The 20,726-nt window shown below is 41.1% G+C and overlaps 1 long non-coding RNA gene across 1 annotated transcript in view; it reads right to left on the bottom strand.

Moving 5' to 3' along the window:
• Positions 1-20,726, bottom strand: part of LOC138751467 (uncharacterized) — a 151,694-nt gene that overhangs the window by 78,001 nt on the left and 52,967 nt on the right. The window contains exons 2-3 of the long non-coding RNA XR_011349963.1: positions 17,533-17,702; positions 9,841-10,002 (exon numbers count right to left, since the gene is read on the bottom strand). This is a non-coding gene — a long non-coding RNA (uncharacterized lncRNA). The remainder of the gene's footprint in view (positions 1-9,840; positions 10,003-17,532; positions 17,703-20,726) is intronic.

Here is a 20,726-nt window from a genome sequence, read left to right as displayed (position 1 = left end):
TAGGAATCATGTCCTTGTTTGTGGGGGTGGGGAGGGCCAGAGCAGATGTGAGGGTAATAGAGGATATGTAGGTAAGTGCCAAGTTGATGGTGGTGGAAGGAAAGCCACATTGTTTGAAGAAGGAGGCCATCTCTGATGATCTGGCATGGAAGTCCTCATCCTGGATGGAGATGGGGCAGAGATGGAGGAATTGAGAGAATGGAATAGAATCCTTATAGGTGACAGGGTGGGAAGAGATGTATTCGAGGTAGCTGCTGAGTTGGTGGTTTTATAGAAGATGTCTGGCGAGAGTATGTTTCCTGAGATGGAGACTGAGAGATCAAGGAAAGGGAGAGTTTTGCTAGAGATGGACCAAGTGAATTGAGATCGGGATGGAAGTTGGCATCAAAGTGAATGAAGTCGATGAGCTCATCATGGGTATATGAGGCAGCACCAAAGTATTCATTGATGTGGAGGAAGAGTTGAGGGGCCTTGCTCGTGTAGGCTTGTAGCATGAGTTGCCTTCACTAAATAGCCTGCCTTCACTGGCCCATCTAATTTCACCCTCTCCCTCTCAAACAGTAGAGTGAATTCTATCATATGAACACTGTCTCCTAAGGATTCCTTTACTACATAGGAACATAGGAAGTAGGAACAGGAGTAGGCCAAAAATAGCCCATCAAGCCTGCTCCGCCATCCAATAAGATCATGGCTGATCTAATTTATGACCTAACTCCACCATCTGCCTTCTCCCCATATCCCCTAATTCCTCTATCATGTAAAAATTGATCTAACCGAATTTTAAATATGTTTAATGAGGCAGCCTCAACCACTTCCCTGGTTAGAGAATTCCAAACATTCACTACTCTCTGGGAAAAACTATTTCTCCTCATCTCTGTCCTAAATCTACTCCCCCAAATCTTGAGACTGTGTCCTCTCATTTTAGTTTCCCCGGCCAGCTCAAAAAACCTTCCTACATCTATCCTATCCATACCCTTCATAATCCTATATGTTTCTATAAGATCTCCTCTCATTCTTCTGAACTCAAGCAAATACAATCCTAGATAATTTAATCTTTCATCATAAGTCAACCCCTTCATCCCAGGGATCAACCTAGTAAACCTCCTCTGGACCGTCTCCAAAGCCAGTATATCCTTCCTCAAATATGGAGATCAGAACTGGACACAGTACTCCAGGTGCGGTGTCCATCAGTACCTTATACAGTTGCAACATTACCTCCCTACTCCTGAATTCAATTCCTCTAGTGATGAAGGCCAACATTCTATTTGCCTTCTTAATAACCTGCTGCACCTGCAACCTAACTTTTTGCGATTCATGCACAAGCACTCCCAAATCCCTCTGCATAACAGCATGCTGTAGTTTTTCACCCTTTAAATAATATTCAGCTCTTTTATTTTTCTTGCCAAAGTGGATAACCTCACACTTACTAACATTGTACTCCATCTGCCAGATCTTTGCCCACTCATCCAGCTTAACTATATCCCTCTGCAGACTCTCCACATCCTCATTACAATTTGCTCTTCCACTCAATTTGGTGTCATCCGCAAACTTGGCTACACCACATTTTGTCCCCTCCTCCAAGTCATCAATGTAAATGATGAACAGTTGTGGGCCTAGCACCGACCCCTGTGGCACCCTACTTATCACTCTCTGCCAACCTGAAAAACTCCCACTTATCCTGACTCTCTGCCTCCTGTCAGACAACCAATTTTCAATCCATCCCGATATACTTCCCCAGACTCCACTTTCCTGTAACTTACTGATAAGTCTCTTGTGCGGCACCTTATCAAACGCTTTCTGGAAATCCAAATACACAACATCAACCTGTTCCCCTCTATCCACCGCACCCATTATATCCTCAAAGAATCCTAACAAATTTGTCAAACAAGATCTTCCCTTTCTAAAACCATGCTGCGTTTGCCTGATCGAACCCTTACGTTCCAAAAGTTTCACTATTTCATTTTTAATGACGACTTCAAGCATTTTTCCAACTACAGACGTCAAGCTAATTGGCCGATAATTTCCAGTCTTCTGCCTACATCCCTTCTTAAAAAGTGGCGTGACATTTGCTGTCTTCCAGACTGCCGAGACCTGCCCAGAATCCAAGGAATTTTGGTATATGACCACCAATGCATCAACTGTAACTTCTGCCATTTCTCTGTGCTCCTTAATCAAATCTAGTTCAATGCACAACACTAAATACAGAATTATTTTTCTCTTGAGGTCTTGACCACAAGATGGTCTAAAAAGCCACTTTGAAGGCATTCCATAAAATTCTTATCTTGAGATCCAATGCTAACCTGTTTATGCAGTCTACTTGTATAATGATGTTCCCCATGACCACCATAACGCTGCCTACCCTCTCTACCTCCTGGTGTCATTTGTACCTTGTATTTCAGCTGCTATTTGGAGGCTTGTATATAACTCACCTTCAAATGATTATTCTAAATTATTACTTGTTTTGCGAGGTGGTAAGAACATTAAAATGAAGTTGACGACCATTTTTGAGATAATTCATAACAGTAAGTCAGTGATTGATAGGATTGCTGTGAGACTGTTACTGATTCTGTGGGCCAAATGACATCCTATTTGGAAGGAAGACTACTAATATCCCGTGAGAGTGAATGACTCTGTTGTGAAATAGTTTTGGCCATAAAGGCAGTATTATATTTTCCTTCACTAAGTAACCTCCACTCAATTAGTTTCTGCTCAGCACCCCTTCCATTTCACTTGGGATCATTTTAGTGTACTCCCCAATGAAGATCTTAAAATAGATGTATGGGAGGGATATAGAGAGTAATGGTTCATGCTGTGAAATATTGATGATCTGTACAGGAGGAATGAAGATTTTCCCTGAGGGTGTCTCATGTGTCCTTTTCAATGTTTGAGGCATTAGAATCTCCACCCAAATTGAAATTGTGAGTAAGTAGGACATTTGGGCTTCTATGTACTTGACAGCTGTAATCCATAAGCTTTTCTCCCACAATTTATTCCCTCGTATTCTCATAGCTCTGACTGGTTCACTAAACTTTCAAGTCTTGGCAACATCTTGGTTTGTAACTTTGTTTTTGTAGGATGATTAACAGCATCAGAAACTGCAGCTAATGTATTACCATCCCATTTTCACAAGTCCAACGCTCATCTTCCAGCAGTTGGAATCATTCCACCTCATTGTGGGAGAAACTTTGGTTTCTTGAGCTCCTCTGCCTGTTACAGAGCCACTCAATTTGAAAATCAAAACAGCAAATGTGATGTACAAGTGCTGTAATGTGCATTTTACATTCTGTGCCTGTTGTTATGTTTAATTATATGCAACAGGCAGTGACACATTTGATATACAGGGTACTTGTGAAGTGCAGTATTTAAGAATGTGACTGAATAAACATTTTGTCATAGATTATGAATCCAAGAAGGGCTTTGCGACATGAAAGAGTTTTTTTTTGAGGGGTGGTAACGGTAAATAATATGTTTAATACGAGGAAATGGTTGTTGCTGCTCCTCTTAACTTGTCCTGTGAAAAAATTTCTTCATTGGGAGCCTGTGGTTGAGATCACACTCACTTTCTTGACCATATTTAAAGGGCCAGGCCATCGTCAAGGTGAGGGCTGGAAATGTGGCATTGAGGACCAGGATCAGAAGTGCAGGGTACTGAGACCTCTCCTACTCACCACATTATTGCTGAATGTCCAGTCATGGGAAAATAAAACTGATAACCTCATCAGCTACTTTATCAGAGGTAAGTGAGAAAAATTTAAGTCACACTGAGACCTGGCTAACAGAATACAACAGACACTGTGATCCAACCAGGTTTCACCATTCACAGACTGGATCAAAATTTGGATTCTGGCAAGAAGAGGGTGGCAGGGTGTGCTTTTCAGTTAATATTGGCTGGTGGATGGATAATGGGGTTGTGTCGACCACCTGCTGCCTTTCCTCAGAGAAAATCTCATTTAAATGCGGACCCTTCCATCCACCCCGAGAGTTCTCATTAGTGATATTCACTGGAGTTTATATCTCTCCCAATGCCGATTACAAACAGGTTCTTGCGGAGCTCCATGATGTGGTCAATAAACAAGAGATGGCCTACTCTGATGCACTACAAATCATAGTCAGTGACTTTATCCAGGTCTTTCTCAAGAAAACCAAGTCAATTATCACCAGACTGTAATCTGCTGTACCAGATGTCTCAGCACACTTGATCACTGCATCACTCAGATAGGAAGGTTTCCGTTATTTCCTGAGACCACATTTTTGGCAACTCACACCATCTGACAGTGCTCCTTCTGCTTTCATATCGATGGAGCCTAAAATGAATGGATCCAGAGATCAGCACAGCTGGAAGGTGGTTGCAGGAGGCCAAAGAACAGTTACTGCATTGACATGAGTCAATGGATTGGGTGGAGTTCAAGAGCTCAGTTGAGGATCTGAATGATAGCACTAGCGCTGTTACATACTTCATCAAATTAGCTGTGCATGAGTGTGTCTCCACCAAATGGATCAGGGTCTTCCCCCAACCAGAAGCCCTGGATGAGCAATGAAATCCAAACCTGCTGAGAGCTGGATCACAGGTTCAGAGATACAGAACACTACATAAGGACCAGGTATGAAAAGCCATCTCCTGGGTGAATTGAAGATTCCAGATGAAAATGGAAGCAAGCAAGTATACCCAATAGTTGTGGTAGAGCCTAAATGACAAAACCAAATCCAGTGTGGTAGGAGACAGCAAGGTCCCCATCCCAGATGAACTCAGTGCCTTATCTTCAACTGTCAGTTTCCGATGATGAAATGCAGGTTGTCTTTAGGAGCGTGAATCCAAGGGAAGCATCTGGTCCAGATAGAGTACCCAGCCAAGTACAGAAAACCTGTGCTGACCAACTTGCCAAAGTATTCACAGATATCTTCACCATCTCACTCTGGCAGAGCGTGGTGCCCACTTGTATGAAATGGGCTGCACTTGTACAAGTGGCCAAAAAGAGTGTGACCTGCCCATGTGACTACTGACCAATGGCGTGCACATCCACAGTGAAGACGTGTGTTGTGAGACTGGCGCTGAAGCATATGGACTTCTGTCTGAGTGGCGGCATGGATCAGTTCCAATTTGCTAACCACAGCAACGGGTCTACTGCCAATGTTATCTCACTGGCTCGACACAAATCCCTGAATCACTTGGCGTGAAAAGACGCATACATCAAGATGTATTTTATTGACTATACTTTGGCATTCAACGCCATCATTCCTCTAAACTGATCAGCAAACTCCAAGACCCGGAACTCTACACCCCACTGTGTAATTAGATCCTGTATTTCTTCACCTCCAAACCCCAAAAAGTGAGGATTGGTAAGAACATTTTTTTGCAGAATCCCACAAAGCTGCATTGATAGTCCCCTGTTCTACTCGCTTTACAGCTATAACTATGCAGCTCAGTACAACAACAGCCCCATCTACAAATTTGGTGATGATACCACGGGAGTGGGTTGTATAAAAAGGATTGATGGGTCAGCATAGAGGAGGGAGATCGGAAACATGGCTGAATAGAGCCCCAACAACAACCTTGCACTCACTGTCATCAAATACAAGGAGCTCATTTTGGATTTTACGAAAGGAAAGTCAGATGTGTATGATCCAGTGATCACTGGGGGTGGGGGGGGGGGGAATCAGAGGTGGAGAGGATGAGCAAATTTAAATTCCTGTGGGTCACTATCTTGGAGGACCTTTCCTGGATGCAACAGACCAAGGTCATCATGAAGAAAGTACATCAGTGTCTCCACTTATGAGTTTGTGGAGCTTTGGTCTGAGATTGAAAATGTTGATAATCTTCTACAGATGTGTAGTGGAAAGTGCACTGACTGACTGCATCATGGCCTGTTATGAGGAAACCAATACTTCTGGTAGAAAGCCATGGGAAAGGAATTGGACATAGCCCAGTACATCACAGGGAAAATTGTCCCCACCACTGAGAAAATCTACATGGAATGCTGCCATTGGAGAGTAGCAGCAATCATCGAAGATCCACTCCACACCTCTCTGTTCTTGCTGTTGCCATCAGGAAAGATCTATTGGTGCCTTAAGATTCATTTCCAGGTTTAGCAATAGTTGCTACACTTCCACCATCTGAATACCAAACAACAAGCGCAATCAGATGCTCTTACTTTGTACATTGTTCATTAGTAATTTTTCTCTCTCTCTGTATTGCAGCAATTTTGTTTACAGTTCTTTTGTTTACATTTTTCTTTGTATACATTACCGAAAATTAGAAATTCTGCTTCGCCTGCAGGAAAAATAATCTCAGGATTGTTTGTAAAGTCATGTATGCCCTCTGACACTAAATCTGAAGTTTGTCATTGACATCTCTTTCATTGCCCTGTTCTCCTGCTCCTTCGGAGGATGTTACTTCTCAACAAAACTTCCACACCCTGCAACCCCACCCCCCCCTAACCCCGCCGCCCCTTGAAATCCTCCTGCTCTACAATTCAAAGCTGTTGCTCCTTCCCCTCTGCGACTTCACAGAGGATATGGGCTCGGAGCAGCAGATCCAAAATTATTTTCTTGCCTTTAAATTGCCGAGCAGTTGATTTGAGGTTTCTCTGCTGTTTCAAGATATTGCAATAAGACTGAGCAGGAAAATTAACATCAGTGTTCAAGATTTGCATGCCTCGATGTTTCCAATAGGTATGTATATCTGATTGGTTTATTTGATCTCCTTTGTTCATTTACAAGCCTTCTTCTTTAAAGCTGTTTCTCCTACAATAAATGGCAGTCCTGCCATAATGCCAGTGTTGCCGCTGGTGCAGACCCAGGAGAGCAGAGGCACAATGCTGCTCGTAAGGGTTCAACCTCCTCCTAGTCTAAATGCTAGCAGCTCTGTACAGTTGTTAAACAGCCTGTTTGAGGACCTTACAGTATTTTTAAACTGTATTCTTGGAGTCATGGGTCTGTGCCCAAGATGGCGGCACCTTCACTTGGCAGTCGTCATAAAGGGTTGGGGGCTCTGGGGGAGCAGCAGATCAATGCAGGGAAACAGAAACAGGGAGAATCCCCTCACCGGTTGAGAAGGAGAAGCAGAGGAGACAACCCTACAGGACGGTGACCATGGCAACAGACCAGTGAGGGGGTCCGACTGGGGGACCCATTCAGGCTGCAGGTGAATTGCATTCAGGGGGCCTGCACAGGCTGCAGGTTGCTGGGGAGTGGATCATGGGAACCAATTATTGGGACCAGGATTCAAGATGGTGCTGAGGGCAAGAGGGGCTCCTGAATGATGTCTGGTGCTGCAGGCTTTCTGATTGTGTTGGAGATTTGGATCTGGAGCTTAGGTTGCCAAAGAATCTAATAGGTGTCTGTGCAGACACCATCTCTAAAGGGGTTTCCTTTTGCTTCTCTTCCTCTCTTACTGTCAGGGGCACCAGGCAACATTAATGGGAACGCTTTATCTGCTTTATGACAGGCTGAAAGCAATTTTGGGTAATATTACATGTTCTGTATATGACGACAAAGGAATCTTGGAATCTTTCTCGCTCACGCAGCTCCAATTGATGGACCTTTCAAGCCTTGGCAAAAGCCTCTCCTGGCACTCTTTCCTTTTTACTTCCTGACTTAAATATTGCACGCTGTGATTTATTCTTTCTTCAAGTGTGATCTTTCAGTTGCATGTGAATCATCGTCATTCGACAAAGGCAGCCTGCCAACCCTTTAGTGTTGTAAACCAGCTGTGGTGATTATTTTGCATGCTGTATGTTCATTTTGGACATGTAATTGATCCTTAATTTTGTGCTATTGATGGCATTTCATGTGTTATACTTCATGCAGTTTTAAAATTATTTTTGGAATTGCTGAATTTATTTGGTGATCTTTTGATGTTTAACGGAATAAGACCATGGTGTTTGTACATTTATACAAATTTAAATGTGTATCCTCAACTGATGCAGACCATACAGTTCCTTCTATCCTACTTTGACCATCTTCCATTCCATTCTTTTCTCATCATAGAACCACAGCGCAGAAATGGGGCCCCTTCAGCCCTTCTAGACATGTGGAACCTGTTTTTTCTAGTCCCACTGACCTGCACTCAGTCCATAGCCTTTCATACCTGTCCCATCCATGTACCTGTCCAAATTCTTATGAAATGTTAAAATTGAGCCTGCATTCAGCACCCCCTAAACTTTTCCCCTTTCATTCTTAACCCCCGTCCTCTGGTTTAAATCTCTCCAACCTTCAGTGGAAAAAGCCTATCTACATTTATTCTGTCTATCCCCCTCATAATTTTAAATTCCTCTATCAATTCTCCCTTCATTCTTCTACGCTCCAGGGAATAAAATTCTAACCTGTTTAACCTTTCCCTGTAACTCGATTCCTGAAGTCCAGGCAACATCCTAATAAATCTTCTCTGCACTCTTTCTATCTTATTGATAAGTCCTGGAGTCATACAGTCCAGAAATGGACCCTTCAGCCTACTGAATCTGCAGTGACCATCAGCCACTTATTTCCACTAATCCTCCTTCTTTTAATATTTTATTTAACATTTTTAAAAACCACAATTACAATTATTAAGAATAAATTGAAAAAAAAGATACATATGTGATATATATCCCTTATCCCAACCTCCCTCCCTACTTCCCTCCCCTGCCCCAACCATCCCTAAATCTCTAGAATAAAAAAAAAGGAGAATGTCACAAATACAAATATAATCTCAATTCAATAACCGTGGAGCTGAGAATTTCCATCAGGACGAGTGATGGAGAGCTCTCAAACTTTCAAACCGACATATTGTAATTATGAGCTCCACATTTTCAAAAAATAAATGATATTTATTACATAAAGTACAAGTTATTTTTTCAAGTAGATACAAGATTGCAATTCAGCATGCCATCTCTGCATTCCTAAATCTATATCTGATTTCCAAATAATGGCTATCCCCTTTCTAGAAATAGCTAAAGCTAATCATAAAAATTCAATTTGATACATAGTTAATCTTAATTTAAGACTAATCATTTTAACATTACCACACAAAAATAAAATCTGATCAAGGTGGAGATTTACATTTAATATTCTTTCCAGAAATACTTTCCCTTCAATCCAGAAAGGTTTTACCTTGGGACATTGCCAAATAGAACGAAGAAATGAGCCTACTTCTTGGCCACATCTAAATCTAAAACCTAAATTGATAATGTTGATTTTTTTTGAAAATTTTTTTTTTGGGGTTAAATACAATTGATGTAAAAACTTGTATTGAGCCAATCAATACCTTACATTAATAATTTGCGCCATACTATCATTATATAACTACATCCAATCATTCTCATCAATTTTTTTATCTAAATCAATCTTAATCTTGATTTATGAATACCTAACAGGAGCTTTTCTTTGAAGTAATTTATACATTTCTGAAATAAATTTATTCATATCACCCTTAGTAATCAATAATTCTAACTCATTCCATCTAGGTCATCTCAAAATTTGACCTAATTTATCAATCAAGAAGGCTTTAACTTGATATAACAAAAAAAGTAATATTTGGAATATTAAGTTTTTCCTTCATTCATTGAAATGTAATAAATTTACCAGCTTCAAAACAATCTATTTTTTCAATCCCCATTTGACACCAAATCTTCAAACTAATCCTATCTTTAACCTAATCTTGTATTGTCCTCCACATTCTCATCAACTACCTGAAACACAATGGGTAATTTGCAGGGTCCAATGAAACTTCCAATGTCTTTAGGATGTGGGAAGAAACCTTATCATCCGGAGGAAACCCACAATATGCAAACTCTTCAATAGTGTTTTTTAGACAGCAATGTTGGAAAAATCTAAAAATCAACATAATTTAACATAATTACTCACCTTGTGGTTGTTTACACTGCACACCTTAAGTTCCTGTGCATGGTTAGTCCTCGTGCTTTTACATGGAGCAACACGGCCTGAGTCGTCATCTGGATGTGAAATTTGGTGAGTTTTGTGATGTGATTTAGACTGCAGGCTTCCCCTGAAAAGTGGTAGGGGGTCCTGCAGGATGAATCGCGGGAAAGGAATTGTTAAAAAATTCCTGCACTTTCCTTTTTAGACTGCCTGTTTGACTTTCCACAATGTTTTAAACTTCTTCAGTCATTTTTTCTTGCAATTCCAAGACCAAACATTTCTAGGCAAGAAGATCCCCTTGCAGATGTAAAATAAGCAGTGGAAAAACAAAGAATTGGGTATTTGGATTGGTGGGCAGCACTTCTTTCTTTTTGGGCTGGCACGGTTGGCATAGTGGTTTGTGTCATCACACAAATCAGGACCAGCGTTTGAATCTTGCGCTGACTTTAAGCAGTTTGTACACACTCCTCATGTCTGCGTGGGTTTTCCCTGGGGGCTCTGGTTTCCTCCAACCATTCGAAATATACTGGGCGAATAGGTTAATTGGGCAGCACGGGATCGTTAGTCAAATTGGCCTGTTACCGTACTGTATGTCTAAATTTAAATTAAATTTTCTGTTTTTAAATGGCACTTTTACTCTATCTTCTATCATTGCTTTTGAAATCTAAAGCATGTTATTGAATGTTGCTCATCAGTTCAAAATTGGATGAATGAGGTTCAAAGTAAATTGGATAAAATGAAATGTTTGTATAGGCTGCTCAAACTACAGGGGAATCACATTGCTCTCCATTGCAGGCAAAATCTTCGCTAGGATTCTACTAAATAGAATAATACCTAGTGTCGCTGAGAATATTCTCCCAGAATCACAGTGCGGCTTTCGCGCTAACAGAGGAACCACTGACATGGTCTTTGCCCTCAGACAGCTCCAAGAAAAGTGTAGAGAACAAAACAAAGGACTCTACATCACCTTTGTTGACCTCACCAAAGCCTTCGACACCGTGAGCAGGAAAGGGCTTTGGCAAATACTAGAGCGCATCGGATGTCCCCCAAAGTTCCTCAACATGATTATCCAACTGCACGAAAACCAACAGGTCGGGTCAGATACAGCAATGAGCTCTCTGAACCCTTCTCCATTAACAATGGCGTGAAGCAAGGCTGTGTTCTCGCACCAACCCTCTTTTCAATCTTCTTCAGCATGATGCTGAACCAAGCCATGAAAGACCCCAACAATGAAGACGCTGTTTACATCCGGTACCGCACGGATGGCAGTCTCTTCAATCTGAGGCGCCTGCAAGCTCACACCAAGACACAAGAGAAACTTGTCCGTGAACTACTCTTTGCAGATGATGCCGCTTTAGTTGCCCATTCAGAGCCAGCTCTTCAGCGCTTGACGTCCTGCTTTGCGGAAACTGCCAAAATGTTTGGCCTGGAAGTCAGCCTGAAGAAAACTGAGGTCCTCCATCAGCCAGCTCCCCACCATGACTACCAGCCCCCCCACATCTCCATCGGGCACACAAAACTCAAAACGGTCAACCAGTTTACCTATCTCGGCTGCACCATTTCATCAGATGCAAGGATCGACAATGAGATAGACAACAGACTCGCCAAGGCAAATAGCGCCTTTGGAAGACTACACAAAAGAGTCTGGAAAAACAACCAACTGAAAAACCTCACAAAGATAAGCGTATACAGAGCCGTTGTCATACCCACACTCCTGTTCGGCTCCGAATCATGGGTCCTCTACCGGCACCACCTACGGCTCCTAGAACGCTTCCACCAGCGTTGTCTCCGCTCCATCCTCAACATCCATTGGAGCGCTCACACCCCTAACGTCGAGGTACTCGAGATGGCAGAGGTCGACAGCATCGAGTCCACGCTGCTGAAGATCCAGCTGCGCTGGATGGGTCACGTCTCCAGAATGGAGGACCATCGCCTTCCCAAGATCGTATTATATGGCGAGCTCTCCACTGGCCACCGTGACAGAGGTGCACCAAAGAAAAGGTACAAGGACTGCCTAAAGAAATCTCTTGGTGCCTGCCACATTGACCACCGCCAGTGGGCTGATAACGCCTCAAACCGTGCATCTTGGCGCCTCACAGTTTGGCGGGCAGCAGCCTCCTTTGAAGAAGACCGCAGAGCCCACCTCACTGACAAAAGGCAAAGGAGGAAAAACCCAACACCCAACCCCAACCAACCAATTTTCCCTTGCAACCGCTGCAATCGTGTCTGCCTGTCCCGCATCGGACTGGTCAGCCACAAACGAGCCTGCAGCTGACGTGGACTTTTTACCCCCTCCATAAATCTTCGTCCGCGAAGCCAAGCCAAAGAAGAATAGGTGTAACACCATTTATTGTCAGAATATTACTTTTGATGTGTGATTATTGCTGTTATGTGTGCAAAACAGCCAGAGCTAACAAACAATAGATGGTTTGATGTCAAGTAAGGAATGAATATATAGTTAGCATATTGAAGGAAAACTTTTGTCTTTGCCAAGTCAAATTTATTGTCATCTGATTATACAAGTAAACCTGTCAAAACAGTGTCTCTGGTCCTCAGTGCAAAATATGCAGGCACACAACCAGACATAACACACATAAAGATAAATAATACATGGGTAGGACAGGTATACAAATAAATAAATAAATAATGTTTCATGAATATAAAAGTCTCAGATGGTTAGTGTGAGGAGTTCCTTTGGTCATTCAGCATTTTCACTGTTTGTGGGGAAAAGCTGTTCCTCAGCCTGGTTGTGTTGGCTCTGATACTCCTGTATCCCTTTCCCGATGGGAGCAACTGAAAGATGCTGTGTACAGAATGGAAGGGGTTCTCAATGACTTTGCAAGCCCTCTTCAGACAATCATATCGATTGGTGGGGGGGGGGGGGAAGAGGTAGATGGGGGGGGGAGGGACTACATTGATCCTCCCTGTCTCTCTTATGATCCTGTAGATTGACCTCTGATCCATTTCTATGCATCAACCATACACAGCTGGCCAGGGCACTCTCAATAGATCTTCTGTAGAAGGGTGACATAATGGTGGCCGGTAGCATTGCCCATTTCAATCTTCTCAAAAAGTGCATTCGCTGTGGCACTTTATAAGTGAGTGGATGTTGAGTGTCCACATTAGGTCATGAGATCGTCAAGGAACTTGGTGCTATCCACTCCAGAGTTGTTGATGGAGTGGTGGTGGAGGCTGGTGGTTCCTGGTCTTCCTGAAGTCCAAGATCATCTCCTTCATCTTGTCCACATTGAGAATCAAATTGTTACTATTGCAGCATTTCACAGGATTTTCCCACCTCTTTTCTGTCGTGCATCTCATCATTGCTGCTGATGAGGCCAACTACAGCGGAGTCATCTTTAAGCTTGACACTGTTGGAGCTAGATCTGATGATGCAGTCATGGGTCATTAGTGTGAGCAGGAGCAGGCTGAGCACAAGCCCTGAGGTGTGCCAATGCTAAGCATGAGGATATTCAATGTTCTACCGCTGACCCGATATATTCCTGAAGTAAAGGTTTCTTTCCCTCTTGTCTTGCATAGGAAAAATAATTAAAATTAAAAATTGTGATGTGGGTAAAAAGTTTATTATCATGGAAAATTCCCCTTTCTCAAAATAGGCTTAATCCATTTTCAATGGATAACCAATTTTTGAGGATTTGGAGATGGAAGTATATTAAGAAGATTGAGGACTGCTTTGAAAATGGGAAATTTATAACATTTGAATGAATGGGGGAACAATTTAATGTACCTAAAAGTACTTCATTTTGCTATTATCAAGTGAAAGCATTTTTATCTGGTAAAATAGGTCCTAGTTGGATATTACCTAATCAAAGTGAATTGGAATTATTGATTTGTAATGCTAGTGTAAATAAATATATTTCTGTAATGTATAATTTACTTCAAATGAAAGCACCCATAAATCAAGATTAAGATGGGAATTAGATTTGCAGACACAAATAAATGAAAAGGATTGGGTGGAGTTATATAACACTAATATGACTAAATTATAAATGTAAGATATAGGTTGGTCCAATCTAATTTTTTACATCAATTATATATGATTTCACAAAAATTAAATAGATTAAATCCTTTTATATAAGATTTTTAGGTGTAGATCAGAGATTGGAACTTTTTTGCATTAAATTTAGACAATTTTGGTTAGGAGTAGGTAATTTGTTTGGGATGAATTATGGGGGTCAAATTCCCACAGGATCTGATGTTATTTTTACTGAGTAATATTAAGGTTATAAGACCAAAGCTAAAATTAAATATGTACCAAAATGAATTTGTGCTAATTGCTTTAGCAGTTTCTAGGAAATGTATAGTAATATCATGGAAGCCAAGAATAGATTGAGGTATGGAAAAATGGCATGCAGAACTTTGTAGTTGTATACTATTAGAGAAGATTATTTATAGTCTGCAAGATAAAAATCATGTGTTTTGTAAAATGTGGCATCCATATTTACTAAATATGTTTAATAGGCTCTCTAAAGACCTCACTTCTTGGTAACCTCCAATATAGACTTTATGGTATAAATGTTTTATTCCCTTGGCATCTTACAGTTTTTCTTTTTCTTTCTTTTTTCTTTTTTTTTCTTGCAGGGGTGGGGGGAGGGGAGATGTGATTATATATGACATGTATAATTTTTTTAAATTGAATATAATCATTACTTTGGATCAAAATTTATAAATAAAATAATCCAAAAAAATGATGATGTGGGGAATCAGGTGTAGTTTTTTTTTCGAGTGGGAAAATTCAAATTGTACATTCCCACCTCAATTTATCTAGATCATCTGATTCCACTTTAGGTATAAAAAAAAAGCTAATTTTCCTGTGATTTCTCAGGATTGGGGCAAGTATTTTTTGCTAGCATCAATGTAGTTTTTCCTGCTCTGATTTTGTTGTGGTTATGGCCTCTTGTGAGAGTAACCAGAAATGATCCTCCATTGCAAATATTGCAAAGGAGAAGAGAACCAAGAGTTTTTGCTCCCACGTAAAGTAACCTGCAGTTGCATTTTAATCCTCATACTTCTTCATAAACTTAACTGATGAATTGTTATGATAGAGTTCTTGCTGATTCATCTTTTCATCCAAGTACTTAAATATTGAGATATCAGACCATAAAACTTAAGCCATTAAAACCACTGGGTTTGTTTTTCCATTCAAATTATAGCCATCATAATTTTCATTTTAACCTAATTCTCCTGCCTTCTCCCATGACTTTTGATGCCCTTACTTACTGTGACAGATTATGTTGCATTTGTATTGTAGATTGATATGTTTCTGGGAAATAAATTGGGGCAGGGTTTTTAGTGTAGGTCACATACAAACATTTTAAAACAGATCTTATTTAAAATACTGGAGCTCTGCTCATGCTTGACATGTCAGGGCCAAAGAACCTTTGCAAAAGCTTTGGAGAGTGCCCAAGAGACTTCACTAATTGATTATTGTTTACAAAAAGGCAACAGATGAAAGAACTTGTTGGAGCTGCAAATTGTCTGGAATAGAACTTGTTGGTCTATGAGGGTTATATGGTTTTGCAAGCAGAGAGAGCAAAAGAGGTTTTCTCTCAAAGAGTGAGAGGGAATTCAGTTCTGCAGTTTTACAGTCAGCAGCAGCAGCTGGGACTGGAACAGGACAAGCTGGCAAGCTTGAGGAAAACACCATTTGGAAGATGGGTTGTGAGCGCTTAATTCAGCCTGGTCAAAGCCCTTGTGGTTCATGCAAGAGGAGAGGACTGGCTGTCTAATGTTTCACTTGAAATAAGAGAAACAAAATGGAACTCTGTAGTGACCTGAAAAAAAGAGGTTATCATCTGGAGAACCCTGAGGGGGCAAGCTTCTTCGGCAAGACACTGAAGTGGCTGAGTAAAAAGGAATTAGTTGTGGGTGTCCAGTGAACAACAAATCTCTCTCTGAAAACTGACAAGAACCTTCCCAAGTTAACCATTTACCTTTCAAGCACCAAAGCCTGATGAACTTTATAAATGTTAAATTCTGTGCATTGTATAAGAATTTCCTGCAATGAGTGAACTTGGAGGAATGAGAAGTGAGATTGGACTATGAATCAAAGAACCTTTCTAAACTTACACATTACATACACATGCGCTTAGAATTAGAAGGGGGTTAAGTTAGGTTAGTTAAGTCAATAGTGATAAGTTAAAGTGTGATTCTGTTTTCATGTTTAAAGATAATTAAAACCATTTGTCTTGGTGAATATCTATTGCTGCTGGGTTTTGGGGTCCTCTGGAGTTGTAACATTTTCAACAACCCATTAACTTCTATTTTAAATATACCCAATAACTTTGCTTCCACAGCCATCTGTGGCAACAAATTCCACAGATTCACCACCCATTGCCTGAAGAAATGTCTCCTCATCTCTGTTATAAAGGAATGTCCTTTTATTCTGAGTCTGTGCCTCAGGTCTTCCACTATTGAAAACATCTTCCCCACATCCATTCCATCTTGTTCTTTCAATATTTTAAATGTTTAGGTGTCACACCCCCTCCCCCCCATCCTTCTAAACTCCAATAAGTACAGGCCCAGGGCCATTAAACACTCTCATGTTAACCCTCTCATACCTCAGATCATTCTCATAACTTTGGACCCTCTCCTATGCCAGCATATCAATCTATCCCAAAACGGCTTGCAGTACTCCAAATGTATCAAACCTCAGCATTACATCTTTGTCGTGTGTGTGTGTGTGTGTGTGTGTGTGTGTGTGTGTGTGTGTGTGTGTGTGTGTGTATACAAAAATGAATAGTTGGAATATCCTTAGTCCATTGTACATGTCAAGATTTTTTTCTGATCATACTGCAGTATTTACAAAATATATTGTGTTGCATTATGGTAGGCCTGAGTATGGTGTGATAATACGATACATTCTTCGTGAGTTGTTTGCACTCTCCTTGCATGTTCAAGTAGGAATGCACAAACACATGCACAGTATTTCAGGTTTGCCTTGAACATCTTGCTTACCTCTAATCTGTACATGTATATCAATAAAGAAACTTTGTAATATTAGCACTTGACATTGCAACTGAGAATTGGAAATGTAAATAGTGAACAGCAGATTGAAAAATACTCCATTTGCGTATTTTCCCAATCAAAGCCTTTTTTAATTGGTTCTTGCTATTTTTGACATTCTACAATAATTGTGCTAAGCTCAGCTGCTTTGTGCTCTTGGTTCACCAATGATAAACTCAAATGATCAGAGAGATCCAGGAACAACGCTGACTCAACTGAGACCCGCGGTCAGTGATGATGGTGCCTGGGACAGTCAACGAATGCTCGAGCGACTATCTCTTCCGCGATGTTAGAAGCAGGAATGGCCTCCTGCCATCTCATAGCTCAGTCCTCACGTGAGTAAATAAGTGTACTCCCTCAATGGTGGGAGTTGTCTGACCAGTCTAGGTGGATGTGATAGAAACAAAAATCCAGAATAGAAAAATCTCCAAGTTTGGAGGCTTTAAAATGCTGACATGGCAACTAGGTCCATGCCCACAATCTAACATTTCACTAATTGTGAGGCCACATAAAGCCGTTCTGTAACCAGCTTGACTGTTGCTCTACTGCCTGGATGAGATAGATTGTGGAGGGAACTGAAAACTTCCTGGTGCATTGTCATTGGTACATAGGGTCTTGGTCTACTGGTGGAAGGGTTGCACTCTAATGTCTTACCTGAGTCACCAATGAGCAAGTCTTTTAGGTTAAGACCTGCATTGATCTGGTGGTACATGATGAGATCGGGATCTGTATGCTATACTTGATCCAGTAGTAATCATACGCAAAGGCTCCACATCTTGTCTGGGTAGGGTGTTGGCCACCGTATTTGATTTCTCTTCAAGTTACTGGACATAAGATGAAAATTGTAGGATTAAATAAAAATGTCAGACTTAATGTCGTGAATAGTGGTGTGCGCTTGTTTGTGAAATATATGTCAATGGCTGGTGGTTTGTGTAAATAGTGAAAGGGCATCCCTCCAAGAAATAGTTTTACTGTGAGGTAGATGGCCAGGAGTTCTTGTCCAAAGGTACTGTATCTTACCTGAGCAGTTGACAGCATTGCTGAAAAGGATAGCCAGAGGCTTCAACCTTCCATTGACTCATTGCTCTAACGCCATTCCCATGATGTTGATGTTGAGAGAGAGCAGGGCATTCTGCATCAGGTGTATCCATGAGTGCAGTCTTCATGTAGTTAAAATCACAAAGTGCATCTTCATCCAAACTCAAAGATCTTTTGAAAAATGACTTATCTGACCATTTCAGGAGGTTGGTTAGAGGTCAGAGGGACATGACCACATTTGGTAGGAAAGGGCTGTAGAACAAACTGGGGCCATCTATGACCTGGTCCGTGTGTAATGACATGGAGATTCTAATTCGAAGGGGGAACGTGTGTAAGTTTATTTCTAGGATGTATTTCATCTTCCAAAGTGAGGGCCCGAAGCTGGGCTTACACAGTTGAGGGAAAGGAGGGAGTCAGATTTGGGCACAATATTCCATGAGTGGTGCTCATCAGACTGGTCTGGACAGCATGACAGCTGTTATTAATGCCAGATTCAGATTGGTTCCACACAATTTTGTGCATCAACTTGAATTCACACCTCAAAAACTACATAAATCTAAATCAGAAATCTCGGAAATGTGCTTTAGGTTTGGTGTGGAGACTGGAACCTTTATCCACTCAACTTGGCTGTGTATAAAGGTGAGATCCTTCTGGGAGGACCTGGGGGACATTCTGAAGAAAAAAAATTGCAGAGGTGGATTTTTCACAAGATCCAGAATTGTACCTTCTGGGAAACATTATGGACGTGTGTTTTAAACAGTCCAAGAACCAAATTCAGTTTGTGAAGGTTGCCTTGGGGGTAGGCAGGAGATGTATAGCAGTCCAACTCACAGCTAAACTTTATACGATTGAATATGGAAATGCAGACTTGCATTCTCCTGGAGGAAATTACATACGATTTAAGGAGGAAATATGACACATTTGTAACAACGTGGCAACCTTATCTGAAACACACAGGTATACAGACATAATTTTCATTCCTTCGGAATAAAGGAAATGAAGTAACCCGTCCCAGCAGGGAAACAATTGGGATCAAAGGAGTGGGGCGTGGCACAGACAACGTGCTCTTGTTTTTTTTTTGTCCCTTGTCCCTTTTTAAGTACCTGGGGTATTTTTGAGTTTTTCTTCAGTTTCTTTTACAAGGGTCGTTGACCTCAACGGTATTTTTTTTTTTGTTTTCTTTGTATTTGTATAATTTATATAACATTATTCCCACCTCACTGACAAAAGGCAAAGGAGGAAAAACCCAACACCCAAACCCAACCAACCAATTTTCCCCTGCAACCGCTGCAACCGTGTCTGCCTGTCATGCATCGGACTTGTCAGCCACAAACGAGCCTGCAGCTGACGTGGACATTTACCCCCTCCATAAATCTTCGTCCGCGAAGCCAAGCCAAAGAAAGAAGAAAGATTCTTAGCTGTATTGGGGCATTGGGGAGGGGAAGGGTTAGACAGGGTGTTGTAAGAAGGTGTATTGTTGCCTGAATTTAAATGAAACGTATTCCTCAGAATCTGTGAGGTCCTCCTATAACTGAGACTGTCGTTGGCTAGCAGTTTCGCAATTGCGGGATTGTTGGGACAGCTGCATAAACTCCAAAATGGCCATCTTAAGGAAGTTGTGTGGAATGTTTTCATCTGGATTCAGCAGCATGTCTTCCACCTCGTAAACAATCTGATCCATGTGGCACATCATGAGCAAACTGAACTTTGTCCCCTGACTCGTTACATTTAGTGACAGGACACGTGGCTTGAAAACAATTTCTGCGTATTGTCTGTAAACATAGTGGGGATTTCAAGCTTGACTTCCCAGACTTCCCCCTAAATGCTTTTATCATCAGCTACAGGAGAAGGGTTAGATAGGTAAACCCCCTGGCCGGGTTCTCCACTTTCAGGTGGCCACCCAACAGCCACATAGGAGTACAATTGGCTGCTTTACAGTTGGGTATTCTGGCCACCTGAAAGTGGAGAGCATTTTGCAGGATCACAGTGAGCATGAACCCACAACACACTCGCACCAAATTGATGACAAATAAACATAAAGAAGTAATCTAAAGTGTGTGTGTGTATATACTGTATGTATCTCTTGCTCTCTCTCTCTCTAAATACAGTACACACACACACACACACACACACACACACACACACACACACACACACACACACACACACACACACACACACACACACACACACACACACACACACACACACACAGTATATACAGTGTATATATGGTATGCCTGAATGGTAGAAAGAAAGCTTGTAATTCTAATGAGATGGGCAGAGGGTGAGGGATGCAGGCTTCAGTTTTCAAGTGTGAATATTAATTAGATAAGTAGAGCAGCTAAAGTTAATAGAGATGGATGAGTCATTCATGACAGGCAATGCATCAGAATATAATTTCTCCAAGTTCTGGGTGTTTTTTGATCAAATCTATCATATTGTTTGGTGTGTGCCCTTTTTATTCTAACTAATCTTTCATCGATGGAATGAAGTTTCTGTTCTGTGTAAATTACAATTCTCATGTCCTAATACTTGCACCAGAAGAGAGGATGAAATATACCTCATTCAACCCATGAAAGTCTTTGCCCTGCATTTATTAACCACTTTAAGTGATCAGAATTCACAAAATAATTGTTGATTAAATTGATTTCATATTTGAATCATAAAAATTGAGTGTTTGTTACATATCTTAAAATGACCCTATGATGCTTCTCATCAGGTTTACATCAGTAATTTATATTGTTCTTCATTCTTTGTCAGGTGGCCAAAATCCCCGATTGTAAAGCCGCATATTATGCCAATATGTG

This window comes from Narcine bancroftii, chromosome 1, assembly GCF_036971445.1.
Source record: "Narcine bancroftii isolate sNarBan1 chromosome 1, sNarBan1.hap1, whole genome shotgun sequence".
NCBI lineage: Eukaryota > Metazoa > Chordata > Chondrichthyes > Torpediniformes > Narcinidae > Narcine > Narcine bancroftii.
The sequence above is the reverse complement of the archived record's forward strand: the minus strand, read 5'-3'. Positions and strand labels throughout refer to the sequence as shown.